We start from the raw sequence: 27,750 nt of genomic DNA, 5'->3' as shown, positions 1-27,750 counted from the left end.
AAAAACACCTGGTTTATCCTATTCCCCCCCAACTCATTTCCTTATTTCCAGACTAGTTTCTTGGCTAAACAGTCCCTTCTCCAGCTGAGCAGGCTGCCCCCAGGCTTGCCACTGCGAGCACTCCCCTCCCGCGCCTGCCCGAGGCAACGCTGCACATAGTGTTGCTCTCAGTTTGTTAGGTTGCCCCAAGAACAAGCCCATCTCCCAGCCCATGACTGAACAGCAAAAGAAAAGTCTGTCTGCAATTCCAAAAACAGAGCTACAAATGACGAAAACAAAGATAAAACATTTCCTTGCCAAATGCTATCAACCTATCCCAGAGTTGCAGTTCCTGGTGCAGTGATTACACAAAGTTCTTAACTCTCTTGTCTTGTTACTTTGATTTTTGTTTTTTAAATACATTTCTAACCTGCGTGGTTATTCAGGACAACTGAAGCTTTAAAAGTTCACTATCCTTAAATAAATATTTAAAAAAGTAATACACAATTATTATTTTTCCTGCAATCCCATGACCTTTCTTCCAGTTTCATAACTTTGAGAACCTAACTTGTAACTTCTGAGAGCTCTGATTGGGAAATACGTGTAAAATAAGTACTAATGAATTTCTCTGTAAATAAGCACCATGAGAGGTCAGGCAAGTCTGCAGCATTTCTGCAGTTCAATTAATAAATTCGTTTAGCATGTCCTAGTAAGGGGTTAAATCACAAAGTTTTTGTCAGCGTTCCAATTCAGTCCTTTCAGTAATTTCTGGAAATCAGTTTAATACTTTAAGTTATTAATAACTTTTATTGTCTACTTATTCACAGCAAATGCATAAGATGACTACTTCTAAATATTGACATCATAGTCAATTAAACATGACAAAGTTGCTTTTATTGAATGGAAGTACTGGCAAGATGAAAGCAAGTGTGTATCTGTGAATTGCCATGTTGTAAACTTCAGCAAATCAATGGTCATACTATGACCAAACAGAGATACTGTTTAAAAACAAAGGTTAAAAGAAATTTAAAAACAGTTAGTTTCTTTATGCATTATGTTCAGTCTCGAAGGAAACCTTTATTGCTACAGAATTATTATCCTACTGCATCCAAATGGAATATAGGAAATTAATTTAGATGCTGTTTGGAGAGAAAATATGCCCATTGACCTATATTCCTGAAGAGTAATGAACGATAATGAGTTGCGAGATGAAAAATGTGCCTCTGGTAGATGAATTCTCTGCAATGATTCGGTTCAGGACACTGCAAAAACATTATCTTCATTAACATTACTATTAAATGAAGAGTACTTACAACGTAAAAGAGGTCCCTTTCGTCCACACAAGCCTCTCACTGGAGATGAGAAACTGCTCCTGTTCCCAGCGTGCTCAGGAGTGGACCCCCTCAGGGATGGGAGAGCCATGGCAGCGAGCTCTGCMTTTTGCATCAGTAACTCCACCTGTTAAGCACAGCCACCAGCGGCTCTTCTCCTACTTGGCCTACAACTAACATCCCCAGGAAGCATCTCCACAACTCACGTTGCTCAGGTGGCCTGCCTCTCTCCTGACAGCTTCCTGCGTGAACGTGCCCTGCTGGGGTAGGGGAAAGCAAAGAGCAAGCATTTTCAGTGCCCTTCCCCTAGACCCGTGCATACAAACAATCAAATTTTCAATACATATTCAAACTGAGAAAAGAATTAAAAGACAATTCTGGACTGTCATCACCTGTAAGCATCCTGATTCTCTGTTGGAGCAAAGAAAATTTGCTTTCGATCCAAAACAGAAGTTAAACATTTGAACATGAAGTTAACAATTTTAAACTGAAACATATTTGTAAATTCTCTTAAAATTCAATTTAATTTCACAAATAGTTTCTGATTAACTTAAAAATAGGAATCACTTTAAAACAAATCCAATCTCCCGTCCAACTCTGGATGCACACTGAGAAGTAGGCTGGACAACATAGCGTTAGGATGCGAAAACACACATGTGCCCAGTGAATGGTAGAGCCCTTACCTGGTGGAATGTGACCTTGTTGGCCATATCAATTATTTAAGGATTGGGTCATCCCAGCTCTACTGGGGAGTCAGCTCTGCCTTTCTGGGGACCCCAGTTTGGATCACCTCACCCTTACGGCTGTGTCTCCCCCAACAGATTCACCCTGCCCGAGCAGGGATGTCTGCTCCATAAAGGAGACACTAAGGCCCAGAAGAAGCATGCAGAAGGCCCAGAAGTACACAGGTACATTTAGCCAGTTACAGACACCAGAAGCCACAGACAATTACCAGTTTTGCTGCTTTTCACTTAAAAGCTGTGTGTTTTCTGAGTAATGGATGCTTACTGGTCCCCTTGGATGGTGGCTCACTCACAGAAGCTTGCAGATGAAACTTTTAGCTTGCTTTTGCTATGTGTTTGCTCTTTTTAGCATCTAGTCCATCAGCCACCTTTTCTCTCTGCACATCTGCCTCTCCAGTAGAAGTTATTCTTTTAATGGTGGTCCAGATATAAGTACCTGATTAACCTCAAGTTCATAGATTAATCTTGTGCCTTCACTGCACGCACTAAGTGACTTCCTAAATAGAGGTCTCCTCCTGGAACAAAGCTGTAACTTGAAAGTAACCTCTTAATAGTTGTATGACCTCCTCCAGAATTGATGCATATCATTAGACATGCAATCCCTATGAAATTGCTACTGTCAAAAGACCTTCATTTTGCTTTCAAAAATAAAATAAATGTGAAAGGCAACCTGTCAAGTGTTCAGCAATCATATGCATCAATTTCATTTACAGGAAAAAAAAATCTACAATTATTTATCCTTTGTATTAGATTAGTATATGGCTTCAGCTGAAACTGGAGTCACCATATAGCCAGTCTCTGTAAAAACACACTGTGAGAGTTCTTTCCTGCTCAAAAGACCTGACAATGTAGAGATGGTGGCCTTCTTTTCCCTTGAACCAAATATGGCACTGAATTTGCCAATATTGTCCACAGTTTTTGCCTCATTTATATCTGTGTCATCTTGCGACGTGTTAGAAGCTCGTCAGCTCAGAAGAGAAAAAAATTCCATATTGTTTGTTTGGCTTATTTTAAAAATGAAYACAGACACTTCCCACACAAACACTAACCAATAAACACATCTGCATGGAAAAAAAAAGTGTCTTGACATAACATCCTGACCAATTCTACTTCCATTAGAAAGGCTCATAAAGCAAAGAGCTGCGCATTTCTCTGGTCCTCAGATATCAGATAGCAGGGCTTTTCTACCCTGTTGAAGGCAACCTTCAGGGAAAAGACCTGCTTTCGTGAGGTAGTTGGGAAGCATTGGGCACCATTTTAGTGGGATGCCACCAGAATAGGTGACAAACCTACACGGGGAGGAAGGACAAGGGCAACTGCGGCAGGAATGACTGCACACAGCAGCTGCAGGGACTGGAAATGCCAGAGGTTGTTTTGCTCCCAGCCCTCCTCGCTGCTCTCCCAAGCCATTCAGTTCGTGCCACCCCGCTAACGCGCAAGCATCGGCACCCTGCGGGTAGTTCACCCAGCAGYGTGACAGGCATCCATCGCACATTCGTTCACGAACGCGAATAAATCCGCAGCCACCATCCCCGAGCTGCTCCCAGGCAGCAAGAGCCTCCTCACGCCAAACAGACCGCGCGGCCAAGCACTGGAGAGGGGCCTCAGGATCCATTCACGCCCTTCTAGAGGAGCGAAGACACACACAATGCGACTACACGAACAAATAATCCTCCTGTCTCTCTCACGTTGCTGAGTGTCTTGATTTGGATTGCCACCTTCTATGTGTAAAATTAGTATTGCTGCAATCCATTGCTTTCAGTGGGTATTTCAGGGTATAAAAGAAAGATGCACAGAAAACATTTCTTGCAACTTTGGGTTCAGCTGTATCATTAATTTTACAGACACAGATATTCTAAAAATACTCAAATAGGTAATTATGCTCCTGAAAAAGTAATTGAAGAAAGAACTGGAACCTGTTTGAAGGATATCTCACAGCTGATTTCAGAGATCACAGAGCTCACAGAAAGAGAACAGGCAGAAAACAGTAAGGGAAGGATAACCTTAATGTAATATGTCCACTTGTGCTTGGCAAAGAAAAAAAGATGAAGGTCTGATTTTCTCCTGTCCCTGGCTTTGGCCCAAATTAGGATCCAGCTCGTTCACAAGTGAGCATGTTCATGCAAATAGTACAAATACAGAAATATCTGAGTATCAAGGATCTTCTATGAAGGATCATTAAATGCTCAAATCAAGCTGTTAAAAGGAGTCAAGAAAAAACGTGCTATCAGGGAACAGGAGAAAGGAAGCAGATAAAAGAAAATTTAGTCAGAAACAGACAACATAACTGATAGGAGATAATGAAACTGAGGAGCAAAATTAGCCAGCCCAATTAGCACTTCTGATACACAACAGTTGAGCCACTAGCTAAAAATCAAGCAGAATATATCACAAGCCAATATCAATTTTCCAAGCAAGCAACTTCTGTAAGATTGTAGGGGGAAGTAGCCACAAATTAAGAGGGCTGATAACCAAGGTGTTAATTATTGTGACAGGTACCTTCTGGAGAGTCTAAATGGATGGAGAAAGCGAACATGAAAGCACCTTTACCTCCCACCCGCAGCCCACTTACAGGCAGTCTCAGAGTTGGTAAAACCGGGCAAGGCAGCCCGCCTGTGCCGTTCTGGTGCCTTCGAGACCAGCAGTCCCCATCGTACGGCCTTGCACACTGGAGCTGTCAGGCTGGTGAGACTCTCCACAGCCCCTCACATCCTGGAAGGTTTATGAGTTGCCCATATTTATATTTCATCCAACTTTCGAAGAAGATGCATTTGACATTTGCAACTTGACAATGACTAGCTTTTAGCAAAACAGTTTTAATAAAACACTAGGCTGACGCATTTTGCATCATTCTTAATTCAGCAGCTTTAAAGGCTTATTGAGATTACCACTTAGGAACAAAAAAAGGGGGGGAGAAATTGTCAACCAACATCAGTGTCACTTGACTTCCCTTTAGTCACTATGAATCTGTCTTGTGAATGAACAGAAATATCAGCCTCATACACTATTACAAGCCCACTCCTGAGCAAAATAGTATCAGGCATTTAAGACGAGGAATGACAACAGGAAACTAAAGAAGGGGAGATTCAAATTTGATTTATGTAATGTGAAGTCAACAGAATACTTTACCCAGGCATCAAGACTGGAGTGAAAATTAGAGGTAACCCCTAAGAGAGACCAGTAGAGGAACTCCGGCATTTTGACCCCTGCTCAGGAAATCACTGCTCATCAGGAATGCAACTGAATAAGTGCTTAAGGGATTTTCCTGATTACAGACGAATGAGAGGATGTACTTAAATGTTTTGCTGTGCCAGGCTCTTGAATCAGTGCTGTAAATTTTAAAAAAGACTACTCACCCTGGGCAGAGAGAAGACTGCTTGTTAAAAAGCAGAGAAAAGATGAGCAAAGGCTGCATAGCATCTAGAGGTTTGGTAAGACTTTCTAAAACCTGCCATCATGGGAGAGATGCAAACTTGTCATGAGACATTTCTACCAAGAAGGTCCTCCACCTAGCACTGTTTAGTAGGCCACAAAAATACTACTTAAGAATGCAATTTATTATCCACAATATAAAGCAGGAATGACTTCTTATGCTATTCCTGACACAGGTATAGTGTGGCCTTCAGAGAGAAAATTCAAAATGAATGAACTGGGTTCCAAGTGCAGTTATGCATCTTTTTAAACAATTGGCTGAACTGTCCCTTAGAAAATAAATGCAAAGAATATTCTTAATAGCTTTACAGAACTAGAATCTGCCCAAGTGCTGTCCTATATGTATTTATTTCTTACATATGCCAGTATACTGATTTTTATACTTAACTATTGTGCACTTCCTAAGTGAATGACATCTATATTCTGACATATTGGAAACACCAATTTAGACTTAAACTGCCTGGCAGGGTACCAGCAATAATTTGCCCAGTAGCTTGTGCCCAGTGAAATGAGCCTCTGGAAAATTAGTCTCAGAGGTTTTCTTGCTAACTTAGAAAGAATTTTCAAGAGAACAAGTGCTGCAGATAAAAACTCCAAGTTCCCTGGGTAAGCAGGAAGCACAATAATTGTATCAAAAATTTATTAGAACTAAGAACTTTTGGAGTGTTTTTTGCCAGTACCTGCGCACTCCCCATCTAAGTCCTTTCTTACGAACATCTTTGTATCTATAGCAGCAATCTATAAAGACTGGAATATGGTTATGTGAGGGACTGAAAATTTTTCCTGATGAAAACTTCTGTCCACTGGAAAATATCAATTCATCTAATGAGAAAATTTACCAATTTCAGTAACATTTTCATTTACTTTGAATAATTCCTTTCAAACCAGGCAAAAGGCGCAGAAAGCCATCCCCAAATTGCATAAGGCTGCCATGCGCAGCCAGACCTTCCTGTTCTGCACTGGGCAGGTTTCAGCTTTGTTGATTCAAAGCACAGGCTCAAACCCAGAGCTCCACCTGCAAGGTTGGTGCCCAGCTGCCACCACCACCTTGCTTTTACTATTTTTTGTCTTTTGGGGTTTTTGTTATGACACGCTTTGTCTTTTTCAATAAATCAGAAAGAATACTGAGAAGTCTCACTATATCCTGGCATGTAATTAAAAATGAATTGACTCTTTGAAAGTTATTGCAAAAGGAAAATTGCATCTCCCAGCCAGTCCTAGCCTGAAGGCATGAAGGCTTTACAGATCTAAATACAAAAGACTGCTAATTCAGAAAGAAGGAGAAAACAGAGCAGAGACTGAGGGAACCTGGCCAAAACCATGCAGCTGGTGGGCAGCAGAGCACGGGCTGGCGCTAGCAGGGCTGCTGGCAGCAGTTCTGCAGCCTCCTGGGACCAGGGGCCCGCTGCATGCCTCCTTCGTAACAGCCAACTTCTTCCCCATGTTTGTTCACCACCCTCTGCCACTGCTGCCAGGCGGTGTGTTCCCAGATGCAGTCCTCATTCATGCTGCACATCCAAGCCCCGGTTCAGCGAGGGATTTTCATTCACAACTGCAGCCCTGGGAAGCAACTCCCAGGTTGTCTGCTCCACCACAGCCTGAGCTCCTCCACCTGAGTCCTTCCAGCTTTACATCTTGTTTTTCCTTAAGCTGTACTTGTAATCATGATTTGTCTGGGTAAATTATTTGATTGCCCTGCTGACCTCACAGCTAGGAATTTCTTAATATCAAACTGAAATCTTTTCTTCTTTCCCATTTCACACCAGTGTTCTTATCCTCTTAGCTGTGCTGAATAATGCTTCCCTGGATGTATTTACTCAGTTATTTGTTGTCTTCCCTCATGTGTTTTGCAGGCTGCCTTCAAATCTCTTATCTGACAAGCCACATTTGTCCTGTCTCATCAGTTCCTTTCACACCCTCTGGCCCTTTCACCATCATCCCTGATGCCTGCTTTAGGCTTTCTCAATTTCAGTGTCCCTTATTTCAAGGGCCTAGAAGAGGTTACATCATCCCACAGACCTATTACCCAGATGCTGTCCCATTACATATATACACACACCCCAAAACAGGCAGTGGATTTTCACCATACTGCTGTGTATTAATTGTGTCTGCTGACATCTCCTCCCTCCCCACAGGCTCAGCTAAGTGCTAAGCAACTCTGACATTTTCGAAGAGTTTCTGGGGTGAAGTGGCTGTTTGTGTTCTTTCCCCACAACCACCGAAGCCAAATCCTTAACTGGAGAAAGCTGGCATAGCAGGAGAGAGGATCCAGCCAAACCTTTTTTTCTGTAGAGATGGACTGCATATGAATGAGGCAGAAAAACGTTAAAAAAGAGAATCCTAAATAATTAATGTCCTGCCTGTTTCATAAAGCAAGCTGTCACTGAACTCTTGGTTTATATCTGTATGTGTATTTGTATGCCTGGAAATATTGTTGAGAATAGCTATTTTTCTTAATCTAGATTCTGTTCTATTTTTTAATATGTATTATATACAAATTCCAAAAGAGATCCCACAAACTCATTGCCTGTCACAGATAAAAACGAGATATTTTTGTCTCTGCTTTCTGCAGTGATTCTATATCCAGCTCATCTTACTGTTGCAGCAGTACAATAGCAGGCAATGATAACAGAGAACCAGTGTGTTTGTAAGATTAAGAACAAAAGCAGGAATTCAGATGTAGGCTTCTATTGCTGTCTCTATTCTTATTTACTGTGCAAGTGATTCCCATTCAAATCATGCCACTGCAGTATTGCTCCCTGCAATCTCAGGTTTGACATTTCAGGTATAATCATAGCACTACTGTTAATGGTAGTTTTGCCTTAACTTCAGTTCTGCTTTTGTTTCTGTAGGACAGTTTAACAACCATAGAAGAGCATTGTATGATTTAATCAACGACTGCCTACACAATTTTTTTTTTATGGTTTTTAAACACTAAAAATCTCAAACTTCCCAAAAAAAGACAAATCATTTGTTAATAAAAAAATCACTAAAAGACACTTTTAGATCTGCCTTGATCCTCCCTTTATTTCTTTTGTAACAAACATTCAACAGGAAATCTACCTCTATAATGTGAAAAGCTGATCAAAACACCCACTGAAGTTGTGTCATTTCTCCCCTGACTTTGAAGAGTTTGGGATCACACAGTAATTACAGCCTGATAGATGCCCTACACATATCACTGATAGATTAGACAAGAATTGATGCAAAAATTTTCTCCCAATATAGAACAAATCTGTATTGACCTTAAAACATTGTCAGTATTAGATGGAATAGTCTCGATTGTGTTCTAATCAAAAAAGAGTGCTTCAGACACATTCTTATCATTACAAACTATGGCCAAGCAAGACACTAGAAGAGTTTTTGACCCTTTTTAATACTACAAAATATTCTGGAGGGAAATGGATATCTTCTAGCACAATGCTTATCATTCCTATGTTTATGTGTATCTGAAATAATCAATCAGTCTGCAATAATCCCACTATTAAAGTGGAAAATGAGATTTACTGAAAAAACAGATCCAGAATGATATTGTAGAAATAAGACAAATATTTCCAGATGGGTCATTTGTATTATTTGCATCTCTCCAGCAGACCCCTATGCTAAAAATAAAAATAAAAAAAATCACAACACTGGAAATATTTACAGCTGAAAAGCTGAACACAAAAGTCAGGCTGTAACAGAAAGGTAGCACAAAAGGGCCATCAATTCTGAAGTTTGTAAATGCTTCAGGGTATATGAAATAAAAAGGATTGTCTGTCTGGGGCACCAGGTGCCCAGCAGGGGTAAATAAGCAGCTCTGCTGATTTCAGGAAAGCTACACTGATTTGCATCGGTTGAGGTGTTGGCCTGTGATTTTCCTGACTATAAACTAGAAAGAGGCCTTAAAAACATACAAAAAAGAAAAACAGGGGCATCAAAGAGCAACACTGTAGGAAAAGTCTGTTCACTACATGAAAGGGTGGCCATTCACATTAAATCTTCAGGCTGGAGTTCACCCCCCAAATAGTGAGCAACTCCTACAGAACATGCAATCCCTATTTAAGGCTTTGGATCAGGCCTGAGCCGCTGTCAGGATGCGCAGCGGAGGTCTCAGTCCGAACGCAGGTGACCCCAGCTATTCAGGTGGGATGCCTGACCTGCTTCCTTTAAAGTCCCTTACAGGAAGCGGAAAACAAAGCTCTGCCAATTAACAGAACAGCTACCAAAATGGGCAGTATCTAGGCATGCTGTCATCTCTTCTCCTCAAGATCATTCCAGAAAACCAAGTATTGAAGTAGCTGGAGATTTGGCAGCCAGCAATGCTGCACTAGGGCTGGCTGCTGTGATGCCTGGAGCAGCGCCTCCCACGTGGCTCCCACCCGAAGCATTTTATCCAGGGAACAGTGCACTACACATCCCACCTCCCGCTGCGCTTGCGGGTACTAGTGGCCCTCACAATTCTTTCAGGAGCAAGCAAGAAAAAGGGGTAGCAGAAAATAGGCCAGGTCAGATCGTTTTCTTACTTATGCTGATATAATCTAAGATTAGTTCTGTAGAAATCACTTTATAAGACTCTCCACTGTACTGTTCCTAATTACCCAGTTACTCTGCAAAAAAGGTATTAAAATGTTTCTAGATTTGGGTATTGGGGCAGGGGGGTTAATAAATGACTGGCCATATGAGTGGGCTATAGCAGATTAGGCCAGCTGCACTTGCAGAAGGGTTGCAATCCCAGCTGACATGCCAGAGAAGGGAACCACATGCTTCCAGAATTAAATCACCTACAAATTTCAGCTGAGGATACCATCCGATAGCAATAATTGAATTATGCCCACAGCTGAGAGGTGGCCACATAGCCTTCACTGAGCCAGAGGGTCTCTTGATCCCTCCAAGGATAAGAGGACCTGTGGTGCTGGCTTGTTTGTACACATTCTTATAATGAAGTTTGAAACAAATCTCTTCCATACTGCAGTCAACCGCTACCCCTAAGTCAGCCTCAGCCATGTCTCTCACCTGAGGACTGCCAAAGAATTTTCAGATGGAAACGAGCATCTCCCACATTCATTTTGGTGTGGCAAGAACACATAACGTTATCATCAGGTCCTATAAAAACCATAGAGTTAGAAATCCACTTAGAGGACAAGAAGGACTGGGACCCCGCTCCAGCCTTTCCACTGACTTCAGCAAGAAGAGATAGTCCACGCATGCCTAGAAGCAGCAGGAGGCATTTCTGTGCATCTGCTCTCTCCAGCGAAGTCTGCGCAGGGGCAGTTAAAGGCCAACACTTCTTCAAAGCAGGCCATTAGTGCACAAAAGCAGAAATAAACACCCTTCTGGGAAGAGAGGCTGTTCCAGACTGGAATCTTAAGTCTGTGCCACACCATGACCTTTTAGAAAGGAGATGCTTTGGCTCTAGCTGTCTCTGATCAACAAAAGCACTCTTCAGAGCCCCAAACCCAACTTTGGATTAAAACCCCCATTGCAGCTAATCAGTATAGCTACCCTTATCTACAGCAACTGCAGACCTGACTCCAGCATGTCTCATCTCAAAAACTCTCATTGGCATGCAAAATCCAATTCTCAGTACACCTATCAGCTGCTTATTCCCAGGAAAGGGAGGGAAAACACTGCCAAGAGCATTTCCATGTATTGCATTTGTGACAGAGGGCTGATCTTTTTGTAATCAGTTCAGACTTCTTACAGGTTTTCCCCTGCCCCCTTCTCTCCAGAGAGAGCTCTGAAAATGATTAAATTAGCAGTATTTTTCAATTAAAAGTAGTGCAGAACACCAAGAATGCCTCAACCTGGAAGCACCCAAAGGAGCCAAAGCATAGAAGTTTCACAGCTCTGTTTTACTTCCACGGCCTCAGTCCACCATTTCCAAATGCAGGGTTGCTAAGAGATACCAGTTCACATCCTCCCGGCCTAACGCCGTGCTGCAGCCACTGGAGGCCCACATCCCTGATCTGCAGGCTGTTAACAGGGGGAGCTGGATTTACCAGGAGTGGTGCTGTTTCTCTGCTCTCTGTTCACCTGTCTGCAGCCTCCTACCACAGCTGGTCCTGCTGCTCCACTTGGTGCATCATGCCAGGACCCAGGCACACCTATCGCAGGAGCAGCCACCCCTGCTTCAACCCCAAAAAGTCATTGCTTTCTTCATCAGGAGTCAAGCCCTGAGCTCCAGAGCAGCCCTGGAGTCATCGCAGGCGCATGCTGTGCTCCAGAGCAGCAAGTAAATGCAGATTACTGTTGGGGAGATTAACAGCGATTCAATGAACAAAAATAGGTTATGATTCACTGTGCCTTCTGGCCAGGGCAAATGTCAAGCTGTACGTAGCGTGCCTCAGGGCAGGATGCAAGAGGAGCTGCCGGGGAGCCACCACAGAGCTCCGTCATAACCCGTGCATGAGCAGGGCAACCCCGTCACTGCACGGGAAGAACGGGAGGACGCTTTTCAGCTGCCTCAGTAACATCACAACAGCCAGCAGCCTGCACTAGCAGAAATCTGGACAAACTCCTGAAAAAGCAAGTCTATTGGTGGCAGAGAAGTGTGCTGGGTTACAGTGCAACCCGGCTGCTGCGTGACTGTCGCATCTCCCCCAAGTCCTTTGCTAGGGCACTCCCAACTGAGACACTTCCCCTGCACTGAGGTTCGGATACACTACACAAGAACAAGACAAACCTAGAGATATCAGATTTTCTCCTCAATCAGCTCATCTTCCTCATTCATTGATACCATATTAAAAGGTCAGCCAAGCCTTCCTGCCTGGTGCTTTGGCTCGGTTACCCGTGGGTTCAAAGCAGCGTCTCTGGATGGCAGCGCCAGAGGACAGCGGTTCAGCTAGCTACACTCTCCTTAAGCCTGTCGCAGAGTCACTAATATCAGAAGATGGTGCACACACAGTGCTGTCAGACACGTTCTTGTCTAATGAGTTTTACGCAGAGTAAGCACATTTCCAGAAAAACATGTTTTTTGTTGCAAAGAATCCCAGAAAATCAGTTAGGGAGAAGTGAAAATGTATCTGAATGTTATAAAAATAAAATTTTAGGGGGAGGGGAAAAACAGAAGTCTTTTGTTGTAAAACTGTCATTGTCTAAGCCCTGCTGTTCAGGGAAAGAATTATTTTCTGACACAAATAGCAAAAAGGACAACTTCAATTGTCAAATTTCAAAGGACTTTCTTTCCCCCAATGCAAGGATCACATTGCATAGTAATTCAGTAAGAACTAATTCGATGGTTCAGTTTGCCAAACAACTTTAGCAACCAGTGTTGGCTCAAGACCAGTCTGATCCATTGCAGGTGCCAGGCAGAGCACCCAGCAGCAGCCAACAACAGGAGGAGCAGCTGTCACCTCGAAGGGCACACCGCAACTCAGGAGCACTTGTCTAACGCAACAGGAGCGCGCCAGCTCTGACGCCACACACAGCTGCCCACGCAGCACTTGCGCCTTTGGGGGGTCCAAGGCACCACTCTTTAGCTGCTGGGGTCTTTGGCTGAGGCCCAGTTGCATCTGGTTTTTGGAGAAATGAAGCCCATCAGGGCAGATGAGCTTTCCACATCGCTAGCTCAGCCCATGCAGTCTCGGCCGCAGCGGAGGGAGGGTGAGTCAGCAGCAGAGCAACATGGAGCAGCGCCGTGGGAAGGACAAACAGCATCGCCACCGCTCCTCACAGGCACGGCATCTGGATCCCAACTGCACACAGCCATTGGAGATGTCACAGCTTTTCCTTCAGAGGAACAGTGCCAGCCTTCGCACCCCACGCAGCCGCAGCCCATCACCCGGACTGCCTCCGACTCCTCTGCTCTCCCAGGAGGGTCAGCTCTTCGTTCATCTCCATTAAGGTCACTGCACCATGCTGCTGTCAGAAATGATCCCGTCTCCCTTCCTCATAACAGCAGGCAGGAATTATCAGGCCCTTCCTGACTTTGGGGAGCCCAGTGTTTAGCACCTAGCTATACAAACAATTCCAAAGAGAGAAAAGACCAAACTAGGTTTGCTGGCTGAAACTGCTAGCAGACATTTTTGCAGGAAAGATGTACAGTTTTGCTACATGCGAGGAGGCTGACAGGTAGGGAAGAAATTTGCTGGCTTGCTTTCCTCAAGATAAGCTGCTGACAGTTCTCAAGACAAAACACAACCTGTGTGCTTTTGTACAATGCTGAAAAGAAGCATTTTAATTTTGAGGCTGCCTGAAATACCCTACATCTGTACAGTTTAATTCCCAAGACGATCCCAGATTTATCAAGTCCCCTTTAACTATCACTTCTCCCTCCCTCCTCCTGGCGTTGATGATATTTTTTCCATTCTTTGTCTCTGACATTTCTATGCAAATTCATCTCTGTGCCAGTTCTGGTACAGCACAAGCACTGAAATGAGACAGCTTCTGACTCCTGTTTTCTAGAGCTGATAGGTTTCCAGGGCAGGTAAGGGCAAACTATGCAAGCTGGGCTCTTCTTGGAAGAGGCCTCTTGGGGTCAYTGAAAAATTGTTTCACCTCCTTCATGCTGTCTAAGCTGGCTGTGCTGGGTATTCAGTATTAATTATAAAAAAAAGAGTAAGGCTAGTCAGTGCAATATCCAAGCTTTAGCCCTCCCACTACATAAGCTGTTTTCTCTTACCAGAAATCTCCTGAAGGCATGGTCTAGGTTCCTGGATGTTCCCCCTTTAAATAAATATGCTTTCAGACTATAATGGCTCCTCCTGAAACATAGCTATTAAAAAAAAAAAAGCAGGGCTTCCTTGCACAAGTGGTGTCCAGCAGAAGCAAGATCTGCACTAGTTCTGACACATTTGCACCAGTTTCCCCTAAATACAGGCAAGAACCTGGCTGTCAGCTATTCCTCCCTATAATAGAGGTTTTAGCTACTTCAGAGAAAAAAAGAAAAAAAAGTTGCATAAAGGATGAGAATGATGATAATTTTAACAGCTAGGTTAATGTGTCTCAACAGAGAATAGATCTGTTGGCTACTGAGATCAAGAAAAGTCTTGCAAGGCTGTTAAGTGACCTCACTTCCACTATAGTGAGATAATGACTGACTGATTTCACTCTTATGCTGAACTTTGTTTTCTTCTTTAAGGTCTTCACAGCAAGGTAAGCAATGCAAATATATGGCACTAAGGTACATTAACTCCACTAGAAAAAAAAAACCACATGATCCTGTCATAAAGCTTTCACCTAATAAATCTTCAAAACCCTAAGTAAAGCTCTAATTTACCATCGATATCATCCAGCCACTCATTTACATCTTCCAAAACTGTGTTCTTTTCGCAGAGATCATTCTGCCTATGAAGCAGAACCAAAGCATGGCATCTTCAACCTTGGTCTGCTTTTTTATTTGTTTGGGGGGTTAGCTGAGAAGGTAGCAAATGCAACTAGCCGAGTCAGACCCATAACAAAATCTAAACATGCAATGCTGCCTTGTACTGGCTTGATGTTCCAACCACCTCTGGGTGAGGTAACCACTGGAAGAACTTAAAACCTAACTGCAACACAAATCCCATTATTATCCAGCTCAGCTGAAACCAGCCTTGCAGAACAGAATAGAAATGGTCTATGTTTTGATGCAATCCTCCCAAGTCATTCCCTGTCCCCTTAACTCACAGTCAGAAGGCAGCACACAGGCTTGAATTTCATCCAACCTCAGGTAGGTCAGCGGAGGTTGAATTAACAACTGGTGCAGAAGGAGGTGCCTTGAAGTGAGGACACCAGACTTTGGCGTCTGAGTCCACTTTTGCCCTCCCTGAAGCTACCCCTGTGATTCTGAACAAGTCACCACATGCGCTCGTTCACCAGCTGCAGGAGGAGGACAGCAATACTGGTCCTTACTCTGTAATCTGCATTGCTCAGCCTGAAGTACCTAATAGAGACCATCAGTATTGCTTCCATTGTACAGGCGAGGCATAGACAAATGAGCCGACTCCTTCCTGGAATGGGCTTCAGATACTTTAGCATTGAAGGAAACCCCAAAAAAATCCACAAATGCTCTGGTAGCCTCCCTTTCTGTCAAAATGAAGGATGTTTATTCGAACTTCCATGACCCAGTGCTTTCAACTTTTTAGTCAGAAAGCTTCAGTAGTGCAGTAAAACACACTTACTCTGTTAACAAAACTTAGTTAAAAAAAATCTCCTCCAATGTCTTCATTACATTTAAACTAATAGATACAACACATTAGGAACTAGGAAACTAAGCAGAATCTGGTAATAACATGCAGTGGATTTGTACTCAGGTTCTTGGTGTGCCTTATTTCAAGAAGTAAATTCCATCTCTGACATCTCATTTCAGAAATGCTTCCTTTAGTTTGTATCTTGAGAAATTTACCATTCTGTTACCGTCTCATATACTGAAAACTGTTTAATAAAGATGAACAATAAATGTCTTTTCTTATGCAAATTCAAAACATATCTTTCTTGTGTTTTTTTTCTTGTTCTTTTATTTTTCTGAAGGGATACATATTTTACTGTTGCATTAAGCATCAATAGAAGAAAAAACCCTGATATTCTTTGAACGTATTTCATGACTACAGGGAATATTATCTGGAACAGTTGTGACTGAGACATTGTCAACAGTATTCTGAAGAAAACTGTACAAAATGGAGATTTGAAAGAGAGAAAAGGATATTCTGATAAATTGTGTTATTTGTAATTGAATTCCACTGTGACTTCTAAAATCTGGAGGAAAACTGTGAAGGTCATCTTTCTCTCAGGCCACTAGCTGGGTTTCTAATATAATATTATTTTGCTGCTAGGAGGCACGTGTAGAAATGCCTTGATCTGTCTGTACATTCATCTGGCCAGACCTCCAGCACTACGATTCAGTGAAGCTACACCATTTTACTCCAGCTGAGAACCCAGACCACTAAGGATAAACCCCACGATCCTGACAGAGTGCCTTGAGACCAGGAGGAGCTCACTCGCATATGGCAGGAGCGGAAAGCTGAGGCTCAGTCCCCCAGGTTAAGCTTTATGGGAGCTCTCCATGCAGGAGGCTCTGCTGTATGAAGAGGAGGCATCAGTCAAGCACTTCCGCATGGGAGCGGTGTCTCCTGCAGCACTTCCCCTCTCCTGCACCAAGCCCTTTGGAGCAGCTCCTCCGTGCAGAGGGACACACGGCGTCGATGCAAGGGGCTCGGGTGGCGCGAGAGCTGTGGTGAGCCCTTGCCGCGGCTGCGTGAGGCTTGCTGCCATGCAAGCCCCTCCGTGCCAAGCCAGCCATTGCTCCACCTGAACTTGCCTCAAGCTGTCACAACCACCTTGCTAGCAGGCTCCACAGTCAGGCTGCCCCAGAGCGAGATCACAAAAAAACATTAAAATCTAACTGCCTTTTTTCCTTGTCCCAACAGAAAAAAAAAAGAAAAAAAAATCACCTTCTAAAGCAATTAAAGCACATTAAAGGAAAGTTCTTATAGCCCTCAGTTGTACTATTTTGCTGCCTGGTGCTTCTGGAAGATAGTCACAAGTTATTGTATCATTTGGCCAAGTGGAAAAACAAATGACTTAATTTATAAAGAGGCAGAAGGCTTTGATGCAGCAAATAGGAGGACTGCTCTTATTAATAATTGATATTATTGTTGCAGCTAAGTATTGTTTTCCATTTTGCTTATGCAGAGACTTTAACAGTTTGAATTAAAAACTTGACATTAAAAATTCAGCAGAACATGCATGCTGCATAATAATTTAAGACTCCAGTCCAGCTTCCCTAATGTTGATGAAAGAAGTTGCAAAATACACCTTTCTGGGCCAGCAAACCCCCTTGTGTCAGAGGGGGATGTGCTCTGTGTTTCCCTCGCACCAGCAGCCCGGGTGACCGCGGAGCCTTGCTCCTTCGCCTGCATTTCGAGCGGAGGGGAGCAGTGCAGGTTAGCACCGGGGTGCTGGCGCGAGGTAGATGCTGAGCACATGCCATGTCAGCACGTCCTGGAGCCCTCTGGTGCCATCGAGCATGGGGAACCAGCTCTGGTGAGGCTCCACCATAGGAAATATCTCAATCCTGAATCAAAACACCTGCAGCAGCATGCAGTTTTAATAAAACAAAAAAAGTGGAGGGGGATTTTCACATGAAACACAAAACACTTTTTAGGACAGGAAGAGTATCAGTGAACACAATTTGACTGAAAAATTTTCAACCGTACCTAATTAAAATGTATGTTAATAACTGTTGGACCTTTACACAAAAAGGAATTTAAGCCCTACTGAACAATACTTCCTCTAACACACATGCAGTCAGCAATGCTTCCCTGTGGCAGACAATCAGAAATGGAAATTCATTTAGCACCTCATTGATTAATCACTATGCCACAGCTCTCCAACAAAATGGAATTAAACAATGCATTATTGCTACATCCTTTGTAGTCTGTGCAGAGTGGAGTGGGAACACATCTTACCATTTCACACCTTTTTATATAACTTCACTTGTTACTCGATTTGACTCCTTTTTAAACTGTTTTCTGACCTATGTTTTATTCATTGCATTATTGTACTTCCAATGTCTGCAGTCAAAGTTAGATACCTATGTTTTAGATAAATGATGATACCGATACTGAACGTGTTTCACATGTGGATAATTGCTCAGACCTGTACTTATCTTGCTGAGTTTAGAGCCTGATCCCACATTTGCAGTGAAGTTGCACAGCTATTACTAGGATGGGAAAGCAGAAAGAGCAGACCTGAGGTTGCAAGCAATGTAAACAGTGGGCCTAAATCTCCCCCCACCTCAACACAACAACACAGAGAAAAGCCCTTGGGAAGGGCAGGGCTGGCCGGATGGGGACCCTGGCACAGGTGCTGCTCTCCACTGCCAGGGAGCCGCGGGAGCCGGGCTGGCAGCAGGGCACAGGTACACCCAGGCCCCGGCCAACGCGACACTGCCAACCCACGGCGGACAGGTACGCRGGCCTGGAGGGCCGCTCACAGCATCCGGAGCGCCACTCTATTACATTGGCTTTGCTGTCATATATTGATCCGACCCCAAGGCAACAAGCACCACGGCAAGCCTTTCCTCCTCTTTATGCTTTCCAGTACTTCATGCCCCATGTTGATCAGTGCCGTTAGCCCATCATGCCAATCCTGCCTTTCCTCCTGTTTCCCGACACAAACACTTACACAAGATCACCCAGCACTGCCAGCAGCAAACTCTGCTCTGGCTCCAGCTACCAAAGGGCACACCGAAGTCGTGTCCTGCTACACAAACTGCTCTTCGGTGGGGTTGTGGAAACCCTATACGTTCAGGGCAGGGACACAGAGGGTGACAGACAAGTATGCCACCGCACCGTTTCTCCAGCCTAGTAGACAACTGCAGTGGCAGGAAGGGACCGCACGCACTGTCCCCGTTTGGAGTAGTGACATATCTTACCCTGAGGCAGAATAATCCCAGCTGCTTTCCCCAGCTCATCTTCAGCTGCCTTGCTCTACAGGGTAGAGGCATTTTGCACGTCTTTGCTCCTATAACATACAAAAGCTGGCCACTACCCAAAAGCAGCAAAAGGCAAATAAAAGGTCAGTGCAAATGCATACGGACTCATCAGAAGAATAGGACAGRCAATAGGAGAAAGATATTTAAGTGAGGAAAGCAACTGCTCAAAGTTCAAGCAGAAGTGCTTACAGAGCAATTAGAAAGGAGAAGGATGAAAAAATTGAAATAGTGAAACATTTCCAGAACTATACCAATAAAGAAAGAAAAAAAGGAAGTTACGAGAGAAGCCTTATGCTACCAAACTGACAGCGGGGGCAAGAAGGGAAGAAAAAACAACTGCAAACTCATTAACTATTGGCTTGCCTGCCTTGGGAGGGAGCAAGGGGCTGAACAGAGCTGAGCAAAGGGGAGCATCTCCTGCAGCTGGGCTGCGAGAGCAGAGACACGGGCACCGYGCAAATGGCTAGGAGGGCATGGGCTCAGGCAGGCCAGCCAGGGAAGAAGGTTCCTGGCAGGCTCATTTCAGTGGCATTTATTTTAGAGGAGGGCTGATAAGATGCTTCAGCAAGCCCCAGCCTCAGCTCTGTTTTGACTGCATTTTCAATTAACTTTCGATTGTTGTTCTCATTTATGCAAGCTGCAGTTAGAGAGAGAATACAAAATGTTCATAAAAACAGTATAAAATCCTTCAAAATATCTACTTTTCTGAAATTGTACTAGTCAGAGATTTGTGAACAACACCTTCACACCCAGACTGTACTCTCAGAGAGAAATTTCAGGTAATATCCCTGCTCTGACATAGCCCAGGCTCCCCGCTCCAAGCTCAGTGTCTGCTGCAGCATGAATTCAAACAGAGTTCACATCCCAAAATGGGGAGCATCTAGTTTGAATATGAAACAGTGATCTCTACCACTTACTAACCATGTCCATATCTTCTTTGCATGTAAAAACAGTGGGGAAAAAAAACAAGAAAACACTTCTAAATGCAATGTACCCCACTCTACAGCCAGCACTCAGTAGTTTTATAAACAAGAGTGATTTGATAAGGCAATTCTTCTGAAAAAATAATCAGAGTATCATGCCAGGAGAGCAGCTTTAACATTCTGGAGTGCTTTAGCTATGCCATTCTCACAGCAGACAAGAAAGCCACTTGGTGATACATACTCACATCTTTTGGGTAGTCCCCAACAGCATTCACTTCTGAATACAGTGAGACATGGTCCAGCAGTATGACCAAGACTGATGTGACAGACTGTCAATCTCYCTGGCTTTAATTTTCTAAGAAAAACACCCACCACACACCTGCTAAGGAGGGTGATGAGACAATTCCCACCTTGGCAGTAGAAAACCAAGGCTCAGAGTTTAGCAGCCACAAAAAATATCCAGGTGTCCTCTGTCCTAAATCAGTGGCTCAGCCATAAGACAATCCTGCTATTCCAACTGTGGGGTGACTAGATTTTGAGTAGAACGTTGATTCCATAATAAAAATGTCCACACGGTCACCTGGCACAGAACTTGGAGCTGTAATCTCAACATGGTCTAGTCTATTAGGCATAAAAAGAACATATAGAATATCAATTTGATATCTCCCTTGCAAATTTTATTTCAATCCTCTTTCACTTCTAGCAAGTTAACCCAAAGGGTGGACTATTTAATACATGGGAGATGAATGGCAACTGAAAAGAGGGTTCTGTAATCATATTTAACAGCCACATGCAGTCACCTGGCATTTAACATCAGAGCACTGAGTTTGTTAGAGGAGCCCCACAGYGCTGCAGCTCTCTCAGGAGCAGATCTTGCGAGTTAGAGACAGCACACATGGAGATCTGCTCCTCGGGGGTGCTGCCATCACATGCAGAGTTGTGCATGTGGTTCGTTAAACTATTGCATGCTCCCTCCAGGCAGGAAATACAGGGCAGTTACATGATCCTTCTTTTAGAAGGTTCTCTTCAGTTACCTATGCTCACAGAAAGCCTCAAATCTCCCTGAATCCCATTACAGTAACACTTATCTGAGCATTATTTATCACCCTGCTACTGCTGTTAGCAATTGCTCCCCTCTCTCCAGCTCTTGAGGAGGGATTCATCACACCTGGCATCAGCATCCAGGTCCAGCTCGTCAGCTGGAGTCCTGGGCAGTCAGAGGAGACTGGTACCTCCAAAGAGTTGCTCAACCCATCCTCAGACAGGACTGTACGATATATGAGATAAATGAACGCAGAGACACAACCAGTGTGGCTAATATTGGATCTGCTGCATCCTGCTCCCAAGCTGTCAGCTGCCTCAGGCAGGCCCCAGAGCGCGCATGGTCCCCAGGCAGACCCAGTGCACCAGCCTCCACATTAACCACCCCCTAATCCACATAGGCTCCTGCATGGCTTCYACTGCTGCAGGAACTGAACGTTTTCCAAATATATACTCTCGTGGGAGATAGCTCGATACTTCAAGCAGGCCACTTTGGGCTGGAAACAGCCCAGCACAGCTGGGAACTTGGTACATGCCAACAAAATGAAAACAATGCCTGGTTTAAAGAATGGATTTTTTTATTTTAATGGAAAAAGCCGAAATGAGATCAAAAATCACAAAACTTGCTGGAGTTAAACCCAGCAAGTACGGACCCTCCGAACAGCACCCTGGCAAATTCACCAGAGACCCAGCCACAGACGCACACACTTGAACCGATTCCACACCYGTGGAGGATCTTGCCTACAATACTCATTCTTGGGCAAGAGCATCCATTCCCCTGAAGCAGTTCTGCAGTAATTTCTCTTGCACCTGTCAGCACTTAACTCACTGGGACCTGATCTTTGAAAGGCCCTGAACTACACAGTCACCATGCAAAGAGCTGCTGACCAAATCAACCAGCCAATCCTGCTGTCTTCAGAACAGGACACACAGGTAGGGAGCAGAAGCCAAACTTCATCTTAACATCTTGTTTGCAAAAGAAGTTAGAATTTTCCACAAGGCATTCAGTAAAGGTAACTTCTCTATAGAAAACTCTTTACACGTATTATTTAGGATGAAATTTGTGTTAATCAAGAATTTGTAGGTCAATGACTTTGAAAACCTTTAGGCTATAATTAAGTGTCTGAAATTCATATGAGAATCAACATGGAAATTAAAACCAATTACCTTGCAAAATAACACTGTGCCCTTCTGCAGCACCAAAAAATCTCAAAGTAACTTGAAAGCATTAAATAATTCTCATTACCCTGGGACTAAAAAATAAAACAGGATGCTTTCTACACCATGTTTTAAAGCTTGCAATGGACTATTCAAGCTGAAGTATGGGCCACAGTATTTTCAAAAATAACACAAATAACTTCAAATGTCAAATAATTTAGCAGAAATCTGTATTCTCACAGATTCTATATCATATAAAATAGAAATTTCTATGTCAATTCAGTAAGTTTACTTGGAGMAATTGTTATTTTGCTCATAAAAATTTTCCTGATATTACATAAAGACAGAAAAAAACAAACATGAGTTGCCCCCAAGGAGACTGGGTTTATATCTTGTCTATACTGAAGTCAGTGATTTCACTCTTATACTGTCAGTGATGACACAAGGGGTTTTTTTGTTTGTTTTGTTCTTTTAATCAAATTCAAGTTCATCCAACAAATAGCCTACATACAGCCCACTTAAATCCTACTTTGAAAGACTTGTACTACATCCATCCATGAATTTAGCAACTTTAAATTTTCTATTAGTTATGATCTTTAAGACAATTGTAGGTTTGGTAGGTTTATAAGACATTTAAGTTTACCTGCAGGCCAGTCACCTCTGTTGCCATAAATCGATATAGTCACAAAAACTGCATTAATTCACATCACCTCCTTTCTTTAGGGATGAGGATTCAGCACAGTATTCTAGCCATATGTTTAAATCCAAATATGTGGTTAGTCCTACTGAATTCAATAGACTATGAAATTAGGTGCACATCTGGCTGAATTTGGGAAAATATTCATACAAGTCATCTTGTTATTTCTATTCTCTTCTTCAGATGAAAAACACAGGAAAATATTAAGAGGAAAGTTACTTGCAGTGAAACAGACTGATTCTTTTTTCTTTTTGAGATAAATTTCTCAGCAAACAAAAAAATTGTATTACCAAATTTCTACTCTACTAGTGTACAACCATGTAAAGTTTTTATTTTACCTTTATGTATTTTACCTTGGCCCTAAACTAGAGCCAGAAGGAGAAATATTCTCTGCTAGTAAAAATGAACACAAGTCTGAACACGATAGAATTCAAGGAGAAAATTGTACATATACAAAAGTTACAATAAATCCTTTCCCAAATTACACGGAGGTGAATTACAACCCTTTGAGAATTTGAATGTCATTTTCCTGGTTCAAGTTTATAAAATGGTTTTCTCAAGTCATTTCCATGTTTTGTGGCCCATACTATCACTTCTGAGCAGCCCATAACTCCCTATAATAGTCTAGGTGATGCTACTAACCCTTAGTCGTGAGTCTTTAAAACAGAAAACATTTTAAGGCTCCATTCACATGGAAGTGCTTTAGGTGGCGAGTGCATTAGTTCTGGAGGTGGTTGGGGCCTGGTTCGCCTTCCCCGCTGCACGGTGAGGGGAGGCTCGCAGCTGCAGTTTGTGCCAAAGACAAGTCAGCACGGCTCCCAGGCTTTTGTCTGTTTTCTGCTGACAGTGGATTGCAAGGTGACTTGGACAACTGGGTTAGTGAGTTACCAACCAAGAGGAAGCAACAGAAGGGGTAAGATCGAGGCCCCTGTCCAACCAGCTCAAACGGGCAGAGCGGCTGCAGGGCCAGCGCCGGGCTGCGTGCCTCCCCTCAGCTCCTCCATTGCATCCAGGAGCCGAGTCCCCAGAGCCGCGGCGCTCGCTTACCCCACGCATGGCAGGATCGGGGCCCCATCACAGACTTCTGGACCAGCCTCTAGGACCTCTGCCAACTGCTGTGCAGCTAAATACAGTGACCCTCAGCTCCCACGCGCCTCGGAGAGCACAGCATCCCCCTAACTCCTGCCATCCCAAAGCTCCTCATCAGATGCAGTATTTTAAGACATCTAGCACAAGAGTTGTATGACAGCCACTCAGCATGAAAATAGTCATTTTTCCCCCCATTACACAGTAAATAAATTACATTCCATTTTCTGGGCAAAGCTTTTCAATTCCATTTCCATTCAGAAGTTTTAAAAGTTCACATTGTCAGAGGAGTCCAATCTCATTATGATGAGATCTGTGTCTGAAGCAGTGTTAAAAATATATATCTAGATGAAGCTGCAGCTTCTCCCAAGAGGATGCTTTTAAGGAGGTAATCAGATGTGAAGCCTTTTATGCAGTGCAAGGCAAAAGCCCTTTGGTCTTTCGTGTCAAGAGTCCTTGCATTTTATTTTCTAGAGTTTGTCACATACCTTCCACTTCTCCCAAGGTACTAGAAAATAAGTAACAAGTTTTCTAATGTATCTTTTTATTCTTAAAAGACTTGTATTGAGAGGCAAGGTCTAATCAAGATGACAAATGCTTATTTTATACTGGTTGCAATCAGCCAAACAATTAAGTTTTTATGGCTTTAAGATGTCTCCTGAGCCTTCACTTTTTTTTTTTTTTAGAATGCAGGTCAGAACAGAACCAAAATAAAAACCTACAGACCCCTGTTCAAAAGCAGCTCTGCATTTCCTACTGTCCCAGGGCAGCTGATTAATTCTGCTCCAGCTTCATACTTTTCTTACTTTCCTAATTATGCTCTGTTGATTGCATGTTTAAGTTCCAACAGCAACAACCTCTGATCTGTGCCATTTTTTAAATAAACTGCTACTACTTTCTAGCAGATCCAGTCCACAATGGACAGATTTACCAAGATAGGAAGAAAAAGAACCTTATTAAACAAAAACAAACAAAAAAAAGTGTAACAATGCCTAACTTGTAGTCTGCAAACATTTATCACTTGTAATTTCACTCTTTTTGATCTTAGTACTGGTATACTGAGATATGTTTTTATTTACGCAATGGAATCCTAAAAGTAGCTAGCTGATGCAATCTCTAATGTTATTACCTGTATCTTCCCAAACAGTTGTTTTCAGGCTTTGGGAAGGCACAGYGGAAAGAAGAACAAGGATGACACATGGCCTTACTGAAGTTAAACATTTTCTATTTAAACTGCAAAGAATATTCAAGAGCAGGTGTCCCCCTATTTAAGAGAAATATCTGAATTTCCTGTTGCCCCTCCTTTGAAATACACAGGATTTCTGTGCTCTCCCCCCTAAAAAGTTAGCTCCCCCTTTTTCCTCAACCTTCATCTTTCCTAGCCTTCTACTAGCTGAGTGCAATTAAAACTAGACACATGCATAAATGAGGGGCCAAGAAAAAACAAGTCATGTACAGCAAGAGGCACCAGGAACAACTGGAGAAATTAGGATCGCTGCTGCTATTTCTCAATTTCCATGGCATGTTGTCACAGAGTACACAGTCACTGCAAGGCAAGACTAGGTCAACATCCACAAACAGGCTATCAGATGGCAGCGTCTTGACCTCTGACGCTCTTTGCTCTGATACTGCGCCACGAGGGTGGGAAGGTACTTCTGCCAGGCTTGATGAACACTGTGTCTGATGGTGGCGATCTATTTAAAAATAACTTCAAAAAGCAAGGAAGGGACGATGATTTTAACCCAAGATCCTACAAAACATTCACTGCCACAAATAAACGTGGCTGCATGAGGGCAGGAATAAAAAGCAGGGAGACAGGATGCAGGCTCTCTCCAAAACTGCCAGAAAGCTGTAAAAGGTGCTCCAAACCACACTCCAAAGACAGACAGCGTCATAACATGTCCCTGGTTATGCCCCCCTCCCTTTCCTGGCACAGCATGAACAGGTTACCCTGGATAAAAACTCCCAGAGATAAAACAAGTTGCTGGGCTATCTCTAACAGCAACTGCAGTACCAGCACTGGTTCAGGTCATGGGATAAGGGCAGAAGGGTGGCTGGGTTTGTTTTTGTTTGTTTTTAAACAGTGCCTCTCCCCCCCCCAATATAAACTTTTTGAAAAATTAGTTTGAAATACCACATTCTGGGTTGGAAATAAGTTTCAGATTTTACCTTGCAGCACTTCTTAAATTGCATTTTATTTACTTCCTGATACATCTCTGACAAACAAAAAATAGTAACATCTGCCTGAAAAATTGGGGGATTTTGGTGAGTAAAAATTTGGAGGTTTATTTTAACTGTCTTCTGGCTTTGATGGCTTCTGAAAACACTCAAGTCATTTTCAAGCTTTTCTCTGCAATCAGAACCATTAGAAATGAGTTCACCAGAAACTTATAGCCAGTAAAAGCATGCTGGGTTAGATGGATGTTTGATTGTACCTTCTATGACAACATTAATGTTTTAAATGAACTTTGCAATTCTCATCCAATAACCTGATTCCAAGGTTGGCATTTAAAGAAAGTATCACAAGACTACTAAAACCCAATTACATGAAAGATTGATAGGAGCCACCTTAGCTCTAAGTATCTGGGGAAGAGGCACATTTAAGTTTTGAAGTTATTATATGTAAATGTAAAGATTGAGCAGCACAACACTTGCACATGCTCCTGCTTAATTTTCCTCCCTAAGAATTTCCCTCCCATTATTAGTAGTTTAGTAAATTCACTCCTCCTCCTGATCAAAATGAGCAAGGAAAGTGTTGCATGCAAATGTTTAAAGTAATATGTACCTTTAATTTTTAAAGTCTTCAGAAAAGATCAAGATAGCCTTTTACTTTATTCACACATACCTTTACCTATGAATAATCCTTGTAAAAATTCAAACACACCCACATCCCAAATCATAATGGCTCTAAGAACAACTTGGGCTAAACAAAAAATGTTGATATTCCCACAAAGGTCACAGCTTGCAATTTTAAAGGTGAGAAACCAACTTCTTAAAATAATACGTCAGAAAATTATAGTAAAAGACTGAAGTTTGAAGCACCCAGGTACACATGTGTTCCTTTGTTAGGGTAGATGGTAAATTTATTATCATCTTAGGCCATCTTATCTGATGGATTTATCAGTGCTGCCCGTCTCTGCAAATGGATTTTTGTTGTGCACAACAGACTTTATTGCAGCAATTGTTTTAGGAACATTTTTTAAATCCAAACTAAATCCTACCAAGAGCACTGGAAAAGCTTCCTTTTGGATTAGTAGGATCAAATTTCTCAAACAAGAATTCACTACTCAGTGTGTCTTTTTTAGAATGATTTGGCATGCAAATTGTAACTTATGCACTTTTAATCTGCATAATAAAAAGGAGAAGTGCTCATAGGAGGCATTCAGAAATCTTCTGAAGGCTCTACCAGTATGGGTTTCGAAATTTAACCTTAGCTTCAATTCACTTTTAATAAGTTGCACTGTGTATCTGTGTCTCTTGATCCTGGCACTTTCCTTTTAATTGGGATTTTCAGATATTTATTGTTCTTCAGCTCTCATACCGAAAAGGTCTTGTCCTGAGAGATGCCTTTCAGGCATCTAGGACCTTTCCTTACATGATTGAGTAATACAATCACAAAAACCCCCACCAAAACAAAAACCCCAAAACCAGACTCACAGAATGAACATTTACAGAATCATTTCTTCTCTTAGATCCATATTCCTCAAAGACTGTAGCCATGTGCCTATATATTATTTGACAGGTAAACTACCCTGAGCTTCATTTGAAGTTGCTTACGTTAATTTCAAACCACCCTTGGGTGATCTGCTTTCAACTCATACAGATGTTGAAGTAACTAACAGTTGTATTAGCTTTTACTTTGGAACAGTACACAAATATTAATACATTAATCTCTGTAACACTCCTATGGGGCTCAGTGTCATCATCGCAAGGGAAGTATACCAAAGCACAGACTTGGATACACAGC

Source organism: Apteryx rowi, unplaced genomic scaffold (assembly GCF_003343035.1).
Source record: "Apteryx rowi isolate R43461 unplaced genomic scaffold, aptRow1 scaffold_414, whole genome shotgun sequence".
Lineage (NCBI taxonomy): Eukaryota > Metazoa > Chordata > Aves > Apterygiformes > Apterygidae > Apteryx > Apteryx rowi.
This window is presented reverse-complemented; position numbering follows the sequence as displayed.